Below are 10,848 nucleotides of genomic sequence, written 5' to 3'. Positions count from 1 at the left end.
CATAACTTATTTGTTTTATACATATTCAATTCAAAGCGACAAATCACATATTAATATGTTTGGCTAAAAATGATCTTTGTTAGTGTTTTGACATACATTTCATCATATCTCATCCAGAAAGTTCCCAAAGTTAAAGAAAGTCAATTTTCATACAGATTTTCAAAATGATTCATTACTTTCATGAAGAAAATAAAATTAAATGTAATAATAATGCGTTTCATGTATATTTTCTAATATTTAGTACCAAACGTGTATTGAGTTGATTGAGGTACAAAAAAAATGTAATTGAACAAATATATGTTCAATTTTGCCTTTTCATGTGTTTTCGATGTCAAACGGCAAGAAATATAAAAAAATTAGATCAAAATTGCTGTTGCAAGTTACCCCACAAGAGTAGTCAAAAACGTTTTTGAATTTTTATAGTGTATAAGCATTAAATTATCAAAACTTTTATATTGTCAATTTGTACACTACTAAGTACTGTAACTAGGGGGGTCCGTAGCCTTGAGGTTACGCTTTCGCTTCATAAGCGGAAGGTCATGGATTCAATTCCCAGCCCCTCCAAAAAATAACCCGTCCAGCCACCAGAAGACGCCGCACGGAGGACCGTGCTTAGGAGGGGAGCTCATCCATCCTCCGTCAGTTTCAGATGGTGACTGAGACAAACTGACCCACTTCGCAGGCAGCTAGCCTCAAACGACTCAGGAACACGGCAAAACGAACCACCGTGAGAGCAAAATGGACTATGGCTTATGGAAATCGATTGGACCAACAGCAGAGCACTCTCCTACCTGCTCGGTGTGAGAGCAAAAGAGCAGAAGAGAGTGAAAGCAAATGTAAATATAGATTAGTTAAAAATAGAACTGTATCGGTAAGGAAGATACAGATAAACTGATTCCGGCACAGTAGTGGCCACGAGCACGGAGTGCCTTAAAAAAAAAAAAAAAAAAAAAAAAAAAAAAAAAAAAAAAAAAAAAGTACTGTAACTGATGGCAAATGTCTCGAATGACATAATTCTACCGTTTATGTGGTACAGGGAACGTTTTTCAACATTATTTTCATACAGTCTAACGTGTAATATGATTTTCGTCTCCAGTAAACCAACCAAAAAAGAAACAATACCCAAACCCTCGCCAAATTCTTCTGATGTATACCTAGGATCAATGAACGGTGGAATAAATTATAATAATTCAACTCAATGCTGAACGAAACGACAATTCAGTTACATGTCGAAATGTTGCAAGTTTCACCCCTGTTGCAAGTTACCCCGTTTGACGGTACTCTCCACGCATCATTAACTCTAGGACAAGAGAAAAATTTGTGCTGCAGGAATTCACTTCGCTCAGCACAGTACAAGCATTGCTCCCCGTCTGTCCGTCGCATTTTGAACAGTAGCCGTCGGTGTGGTATTTTCTGGTTTGTCCACATATATAGAGCAGACTTCTGCGATGATGAGAGTCCACGCATCCAGATGTTTGCCCATACACGACACCAGTTAGCGTTTGGGTATTCGGTTTCCACTTTGGGCCTTTCCGTTTGTTCCACATAGAAGCGATGGATGAGATCGGCGGAGGGGTGTTGGCGGATTTGGAAGGGAAAATTTACAAGATTGTCGAGGATTATTTTGAGGCAGGGAAGATCTGAGATGGAAAAGGGTTGGGGGGGATTTGTTGGGTTGATGTAGGAATTGTAGAAAGGAAGGGATTCAATCTCGTTTAGATGCCTGTTAATCAGCAAAGACTTGCATTTAAACGTTGGGAGATGCAGTTTCACTCCACCGGCCACTTTGCTGCGCGCCAGTTGCTGCATCGCAGGCACACCTCGAAAAATGTATCTTCGCATCGTAGCAGTCAGTTTTGCAATATGCGCAGCTGTTGGAGTCAAGTGGGCAGCCATGTACCACATCCTCGCTGATATAAACGTATTTAACAGGGTCAATTTTTGGTGCATGGTCAAACAGCGCATCGAATGGAGCCAAACCTGCCTTGAGAAGTTGGTAACGATTTTATCCCAATTTAACGTGACCATTCCCCGTACCGAGTTGCAAAAGTACACACCAAGAATCTTGATTGTATTTTCAGTGCGTAACCACGGCACAGTGATAGGGTAGTCAATCAGGCCGACATCGATTGCAGTCGTTTTGTTTTCATTCAAAACGGCACCGGCTACACGTCCGAAGCAACGAAACAGATCACGCATCGCATTTAACTTCTCCACACTGCCAACAATCGCACTGATATCGTCAGCGTAAGCAACGATCAAATCACCATCACAAACGTGTTCCAGCCGCTGTAGGAGGGGATGTAGGTAGATCACGAACAAGTGCATTGATAGGGGATCCCCTTGGCGGACCGACCGTTGGATCGGGAAGCTTGCTGAGAGATGGCCATTAATTAGCAAACGAGACGAGGAAGCTGCAGATATATTGGATAAAAGATCCACCAATGATGTGTTGAATCCCATTCCACGCATGGTGTTGAACAAAAAGCTTTGATCAACACGGTCAAATGCGTGGTCGAGATCGAAGCCAATTAATTTGGCCGTCTGTCGACATGCTTTCAACTGTGCGATTTTGTCTTTTATTGCAAGAATGGCTTGAAATATATTTCTCTTACCGTTGGAGCATTTTTGTGATTCGGTTAGGACGTTGTGGGTGCTCATCACATTTTCAAGCCTTGCTTTCAGTATTCGAGCTAGAATTTTATAATCATAGTTGACCAAACTGATTGGTCTGTATGATCGAGCGGAGTCCCCAGCATCGCGCTTCTTCACCAACACTATTACTCCATCAACAAATTGTGTCGGGAAGTTTGAATCAAGGGTGGAGGGCGGCTGTCAAATGGGAGTAAAATTAAAAAGCCGCCAACCTAAGTCCAGAACCAGTTTTAAGGCTTAACGCGGAAAAGTAAAAAATATTATTCGCAAAATTCCAGGTAATCAATGCACTTGTAAGATTTTGTTTGCAAGCAAATATTTGCTACGTGCTACTGCAGTGCGCTGTTGGCAATTTGATCAGCAAATTCGGCTTAATTCCCAAAATGGATGTTTTCTAGAAAATTGATTACGCCTTCACCATTGTTTGGTCGGAATTTTGTATGGTTGTGTACTTTTTAGAACCAGCGACACATTGGGGTAGCAGTAAAGAGCCGCCAGTTCCACCCTTGGTTTGAATTGATCGCTTCATTCAAAACTAAATTCAATTCACGGTGAATTACATCGAACGCACGCAAGTAAAATTCCTTAGGAAGCCCGTCGGGACCTGGGGATTTTTTCGATGCACTTGTTCGGATTGCAGAGAGTATTTCTACAGTCGTGATGTCGCTCATGCACGCTTCATTGACCAGGTCATGTTCGGGGATGACTCTTCCAGATTCGAAGCCCGTTCCATCTATTTCGTCTACACGGCCCCGTGCGTACAAGTTGGTAAAATACTCAGTCATATGATCACGTATCGCATCGCAATCGTCGATAATTTCGTCCCTCTCGTTTCGTAGCTGCTCGATGGTCGTTCTTCGTCGTGTTCTTTCTCCAAGTTGGTAGGTATTGGTTCTCCCGCCACGTACGTTTCGTTGACACGCACAAACATTTCGGTGAAATTACGTTGATGGGAGAGCATTTCTGCTTTCGCACGATTGATTCTGATCAACATGGAACGATCATCGTGGTAATTGTCATACGCATGCCGCAATACCTCTGGTGTGGAACCATGATTAAAGTTTAAAAAGAATACATGGGGATTTGGAAATATTATTTGATTTCTTTTAGGGAAATGTTTGAACAGCAATAATAATGACAATTTAATGACAAGCTGGGAAAAAGCCGTGAGAAAGTTCTGGAGGAGCCTAATGAGAAAATAAAGTTCAAATTTATCGAGGAATTCTTGGAAAAGTTTATAATAGATTTCATCGAACAATGTCTGAAGGATTTTTCGAGCGATTTTTGAGAGTAATCTAGGATGAATTTTGAAAAAAAGAAACCTAATGAAAATGCCTAGAATAAATCAAAAAATCGGCATAGGAATTATTGTTGGGTTTCTTGAAAAAAAATAATAATAATAACGAAATTATATTTATTAAAAACTTAATAACAATAACAAACCTGTGTCCTAAAGCTTGGTATCCGAATATCCTACAGTAAGTGCTCCTGTAGGATCTGTGGTGAATCTTCTATAAGTAACAACTGAAGAAATCGATGAAAGAATCAGTGCAAAAACACCTGGAGGAAATCTTGGGATAATCGCTAAGATTATTTATTCAGGGTAATCTTCGTGAAAATTACTGCAGGTTTTTTAACTATGAAATAAATCGTTTTGGACGCGTTAGAGTGCTCTAAGATTTTCTAGACCAAATTCTGAACAAATTCTTCGATGCATGCATTGAAAAATCGCTGGTAGCATTCCTGGAAGTATTGTAGAGAAAATACTAGAATTGCTGAAGCATTCTTTGGGATCTGAGTAAAATATTTTTAAGAACTTATGGAATAGTCTCTGCTGATTTCTCTTGAGTCTAGAATTTTGCACTAGAATTCACTGCAAGCAGATTCATTCATTACATGATTAAATCAATTGAAACTTGCAAAATAGTGACCAACTCTAAAAAATATACTCTTTTTCTACTATTGTAAATTTTGCTCTCTTCCTACAATGTTTACTATTATTGTACAAAAGGCAAAAAAAAAAAAATTGGAATGTTTCATAAGCTCATGTACGACACTCACCTGGAACTGTACTTGCCTTTACCAACATGGCAATCTTAAGTTCTGCTTCCTTGTCTAAACATGTTTTATGCTGAATAAATAACAATCGGTAAAAGGACTCCGAAAATTTTTTGGTTGAAAACATTTTGTGTCACAAAAACGACATATTCTACCATGTACTACTGATTCAAAATAATTTCCCTGAGTGTAGCCGAAATTCCCTGAGAATTCCAGGTTTTTTCCAGGTTGAATAAAATTCCCTGACAATTCCAGGTTTTTCCAGGTAGTAGACACCCTGAGTATGCCAAACAGAGGAATTACCCTGCTGAATTCGGCGTACAAAATTCTGTCGCGTATCCTGTTTAACAGACTGAGACCGCTCAAGGAGTCCTTCGGCGTACGACTCAGAAATGATTTCCCGGCTAATTAGGCTGATACGTGCTACGCTGGATGGTTCGAAATCAAGTGTTCGGATCGCAGACGTCGTTCGTGACGTTAGACGGATTGAAGCAGGGAGACGCACTTTCGAATTTACTGTTCAACATTGCACTCGAGGGTGCTATTAGGAGATCTGGCGTGCAGAGAAATGGCACTATTATCACAAGGTCGCACATGCTCCTTGGCTTTGCGGACGATATAGACCTAATTGGAATCGATCGCAGGTCAGTGGAAGAGGCCTTCGTGCCTCTGAAGAGGGAAACAGCGAAGATAGGCCTGACCATTGCACAGTGAGAAAATCGGGCTCCAAAACGCGACTAAATGCAATATCTCAGCTGGGTAACGGTTCCAGGAAATGATTTTGGCCATTCTAGATCGGAAAAAGGCTGCTGAATCGATTGGTGGCGGTCCCATTGACCGGAGACTTCGCCCTGGCCACCTAGAGCCCTGAAATCATCCTGAGTTCTTTACAGCAAGTAGAATTAATGGAACTGAAATAAACTGTCATGATTACGTTTTGCTGCGAAGCCGCACACGAAAATATTCTTACATGGGGGATTTAGTGAAATTAATGATTGACCGTTATGGCCATTTTATGGTTCCGGAGCAAACCCGGAACATCCGTGAAATTGGCAATATTAAAAAAATATATTCTGATAGTTCCTTTGTCTCTTGTTTGTTAGAAAGAAGTACTCTTACAATTCGGATTTAGTAATCTGAATGTTTGACCACAGACAAACAGACGTCACACTCTAATCAATGTCCATCGATCACCTTTTTAACGGTCGATTCAAAAATATGGTAGGTGGCCAATCCGCCACCCGCAGCGCTCGCATCGTTTTTGTTCGTGTTTGACGTTTACACACTACTGCCATCTATTGGCCCGTCGGCCAAACACACCGATTTTAGCATTGGGCGTACATGTCCTCATGACTATGATTTTGATCGAGATTTGTTCTAAGTGTTACGTCTGTTTGTCTGTGGTTTGACCATTACGGCCACTTTATGGTTCCGGAACTAACCCGGAAAATCCGTAAAATTGAAAAAAATGTTCTGATAGTTTCTATGCTCCATGTTAGTTTTAATTAAGTATTCTTAAATGTCGAATTAAGTTATATGAATGTTTGATCATTATGGTCATTTTATGATTTCTAAACTAACCCGGAACAACCGTAAATATTCCATAATGGAAAAAATCTGATAGTTCAGGAAGAATGCTAAGAGAAATCTTTGAAGGAACTCCTGGAAGTAATCCTGGAATGATTCCTGAAGAAACTTCAGGAGAATCCTTGAAGGAACTCCTAGAAAAACAACTGAAGAAATCCATAAAGTAAAATCTCTGGAGGAACTTGAAGAAATCCTTTAAGGGATTCAAGGAAAAATTCCTGGAAGAACTCCTAAGGGATCTCTAGCGGAACTCCTCTAAGAATTTCTCGTGAAACGCTTGGAGGAATCGCTGGAGAAGCTCCTGGAGGAATTTCTTAAGGAACTCCTGGAGTAATTCCCGAAGTAAATCCTGAAGGAAAATAACTCTGAAGGAATTCCCGAAGGAACTCCTGGAGGAATATTTGGAGTAATATTCAAAAGAATAGTTGGAGGAACTCCTGGAGGAATTTCCGTAGAACCTCCTGAAGGAATTCCCGGACGAACTCCAGGAGGAATTCCTGAAGAAACTCCTAGAGAAATTCTTGAAAGAATTTCTGGAGGTATTACTGAAGGAATTCCTGGACAAAATCATGGAGATACTCCTGGAGGAAAAGACTTCCTGTAGGAAACCCTTCGGAAATTCCTCCAGGAATTCTTCAGGATTTTTTCCAGGAGTTCTTTCAGGAATTCCGTCTGGACGTTGTTCGGAAATTCCTCCAGGAGTTCCTCCAGATATTCCTTCAAATTTAACTCTAAATATTCCTGCAGGAGTTCCTTCGGGAATTCTTTCAGGGTTATTTTCAGGAATTCCTCCCGTAGTAGCTTCAGGAATTTCTAATGGAGTTTCTTCAGGTATTTCTCAGGAATTTCTGCAGGGGTTCTTTCAGGAATTTTTCCAGGACTTCCTTTAGGAATTGTTCTAGAAGTTCCTTCATGAATTCCTACAAGAGTTCCATTAGGAAACCCTTATGGGATTCCTCCAGGAGTTTCTTCAAGAATTACTTCAGGAGCTCCTTCAGGATAATCCTTCAGGAATTTCTTTAAGAGTGCATTCAGAAATTCCTCCATGAGATTTCTACAGGGTTTCAGGAGTTCCTTCAGGAATTTTACCAAGAGTTCTTTAAGGAATTCTTTCAGGTGTTCCTCCGGTAATACGTCCAAGAGTTCCTTAAGCAATTCCTCCAGGAGTTCAAATAAAAAAAAAAAAATATATATATATATATATATATATATATATATATATATATATATATATCCTTCAGGAATTATTCCAAGAGTTCTTTCAGGAATTCAACCAGTTCCTCAAGAAATTCCCTCCAGGTTTTTTTTCTAAAGTTCCTTCTGGAGTTTCCTCCAGGAGTATCTCCATGATTTTGTCCAGGAATTCCTTCAGTAATACCTCCAGAAATTCTTTCAAGAATTTCTCTAGGAGTTTCTTCAGGAATTCCTCCTGGAGTTAGTCCGGGAATTCCTTCAGGAGGTTCTACGGAAATTCCTCCAGGAGTTCCTCCAACTATTCTTTTGAATATTACTCCAAATATTCCTCCAGGAGTTCCTTCGGGAATTCCTTCAGAGTTATTTTCCTTCAGGATTTACTTCGGGAATTACTCCAGGAGTTCCTTAAGAAATTCCTCCAGGAGCTTCTCCAGCGATTCCTCCAAGCGTTTCACGAGAAATTCTTAGAGGAGTTCCGCTAGAGATCCCTTAGGAGTTCTTCCAGGATTTTTTCCTTGAATCCCTTAAAGGATTTCTTCAAGTTCCTCCAGAGATTTTACTTTATGGATTTCTTCAGTTGTTTTTCTAGGAGTTCCTCCAAGGATTCTCCTGAAGTTTCTTCAGGAATTATTCCAGGAATACTTCCAGGAGTTCCTTCAAAGATTTCTCTTAACATTCTTCCTGAACTATCAGTTTTTTTTCCATTATGGAATATTTACGGTTGTTCCTGGTTAGTTTAGGAATCATAAAATGACCATAATGATCAAACATTTATATAACTTGATTCGACATTTGAGAATACTTAATTAAAACTAACATGGAACATAGAAACTATCAGAACATTTTTTTCAATTTTACGGATTTTCCGGGTTAGTTCCGGAACCATAAAGTGGCCGTAATGGTCAAACATTCAGATTACTAAATCCGAATTGTAAGAGTACTTCTTTCTAACAAACAAGAGACAAAGGAACTACAGGTCGGACTCGATTATCCGGAGTATCGATTTTTTTTCACTCCGGATAATCGAATCTTCCGGATAATCGAATCACTTAGAAAAAAATTGAGATCTTCGATAAAAGAACTTAAATATTATCTTTTTTCGTTATTTTATTTATATGATGCGGTGGCGTAGCCAAAAATTTTTACTAGGAACAGTATGGGCCTTTACAAGAATTTTTTTTTTATCTGCATACAAAAAACACCCCTTTTTCAAACCCCCCTTTCTCAAATACGTTCTAAACTGCAAAATCATTCATATTGTATATTGCAATACTAAATTATCTCAGATTTATGCATAAAAAGTGAAAAAAAGAACATCAAAAAACAAATTTCGGATAATCGAGTCTAAAATTCCGGTTACCGAATCCCGGATAATCGAGTCCCCGGATAATCGAGTCTCCGGATAATCGAGTCCGACCTGCATCAGAAAAAAATTTTTTTTTCAGTATTTACATTTTTTCGGATGTTCCGGGTTAGTTCCGGAACCATAAAATGGCCGTAATGGGTAAACATTCAGATTACCAAATACGAATTGTAAGAATACTTATTTCTAACAAACAAGAGGCAAAGGAACTATCAGAATATATTTTTTTTAATATTGCCAATTTTACGGATGTTCCGGGTTTGCTCCGGAACCATAAAATGGCCATAACGGTCAATCATTCATTTCACTAAGTCCCCCATGTAAGAATATTTTCGTGTGCGGCTTCGCAGCAAAACGTAATCATGACAGTTTATTTCAGTTCCATTAATTCTACTTGCTGTAAGGAACTCAGGATGATTCCAGGGCTCTAGGTGGCCAGGGCGAAGTCTCCGCTCAATGGGACCGCCACCAATCGATTCAGCAGCCTTTTTCCGATCTAGAATGGCCAAAATCATTTCCTGGAACCGTTACCCAGCTGAGATATTGCATTTAGTCGCGTTTTGGAGCCCGATTTTCTCACTGTGCATTGATTCTACCAAAACGAAGTACATGGTTGCAAGTAAAGATAGAGTCAGGCATGGTGGTGTAGGTGCTGAGGTAGTGTTTGATGGGGATGTATTTGAAGTTGTTGAAGAATTTGTTTACCTTGGAACACTTGTGACATGTGACAAAGACGTTTCCCTCGAAGTGAAACGTGTTGTGGCTGCGAATAGGGCCTTTTACGAACTACGTAACCAGCTAAGGTCCCGCAGCTTGCAAACGGAAACAAAATTCGCCCTGTATAACACATTGCATTGATTCTTCCGTTGGCTTCCTACGGGCACGAAGCGTAGACGTTGCAAGAGTCAGACCGGAAAGCTCTCGGTCTTTTCAAACGTAAAATGCTGCGGACAATACTCGGTGGGAAACTCGAAAATGGTGTGTGGCGCAGATGCATGAATCACGAGTTGTATCAACACACTTAGCTCAAATCACCGAAGTCGGATTTATTTACCGAAATCTCAACAGCTGAACGGTCGGTAATCAGTTCGGTAAACGAAATTTCGGTAATTTGAAATTTCGAGCGCATCTGTCAAAACTAACGACTGTTCGGTAATTTTTACTGAAGAAAATGTAATCCATGATCGCCGTTATTTTCCTGTAACTTATCAGTAATATCGAAAACATAGACAAAATCTTACATTATCATACATAATTTTTATTACATCGCATGATTGTACAATACTTGTATATATTCATTCACGTTTGACGACACGGATAGGTCACGAACCAAGCAAGTCTGATGAAGAAGCCGTCGTTGTTTTTGAGGAAAGCAGGCTGCGTCGCTACCAAAACGGGACGGACAAAATTGGAATAAGCTGATGCATGGCGGATTGTAGAAGCCGTACTGCAAATAATTTTTCTTGTTAGTTAATAAATCAATCAAAAACTATCATGCTTACCTTCATCGTAATAGTTCTACACAAAATGTTTGCGACTTCCAAAGGCCCATTAGAAAAAAAAACACACGACAGCATGATGTTGTCAATTTATGGGTTTACCGATTTCGGTAAACTAACAGGTTGATTACCGAAACATCGGTTGAATGTTTCACCGTTGTTGGTAATACTGACGAATCACAGACGCGTCAGTAAAAATGATGGTAGATTCACGTCAATTTACCGAAATTCAGTAGTTTTGCTATCAAAAACTGCTCGATTACCGAAATTTAGTAAATTACAGATCAAGTTCGGTGATTTTACCGTGTACGCACCAAACTTTGCGCAGTTAAGAAATTATCATCGTATTTTTGCTTCAAATAAGGCTAAAATATGTATCTTTTTATTCAAACTTCTGCCAACGATAGGCTTTTAACCCTTCAGTAGAACGCGTGATTTAAAGAAAATAAAAATGATTCACAAAAAATTAAAAAATGCAAAAGGTGATGCAAC

Source organism: Aedes aegypti, chromosome 2 (assembly GCF_002204515.2).
Source record: "Aedes aegypti strain LVP_AGWG chromosome 2, AaegL5.0 Primary Assembly, whole genome shotgun sequence".
Lineage (NCBI taxonomy): Eukaryota > Metazoa > Arthropoda > Insecta > Diptera > Culicidae > Aedes > Aedes aegypti.
The sequence above is the reverse complement of the archived record's forward strand: the minus strand, read 5'-3'. Positions refer to the sequence as shown.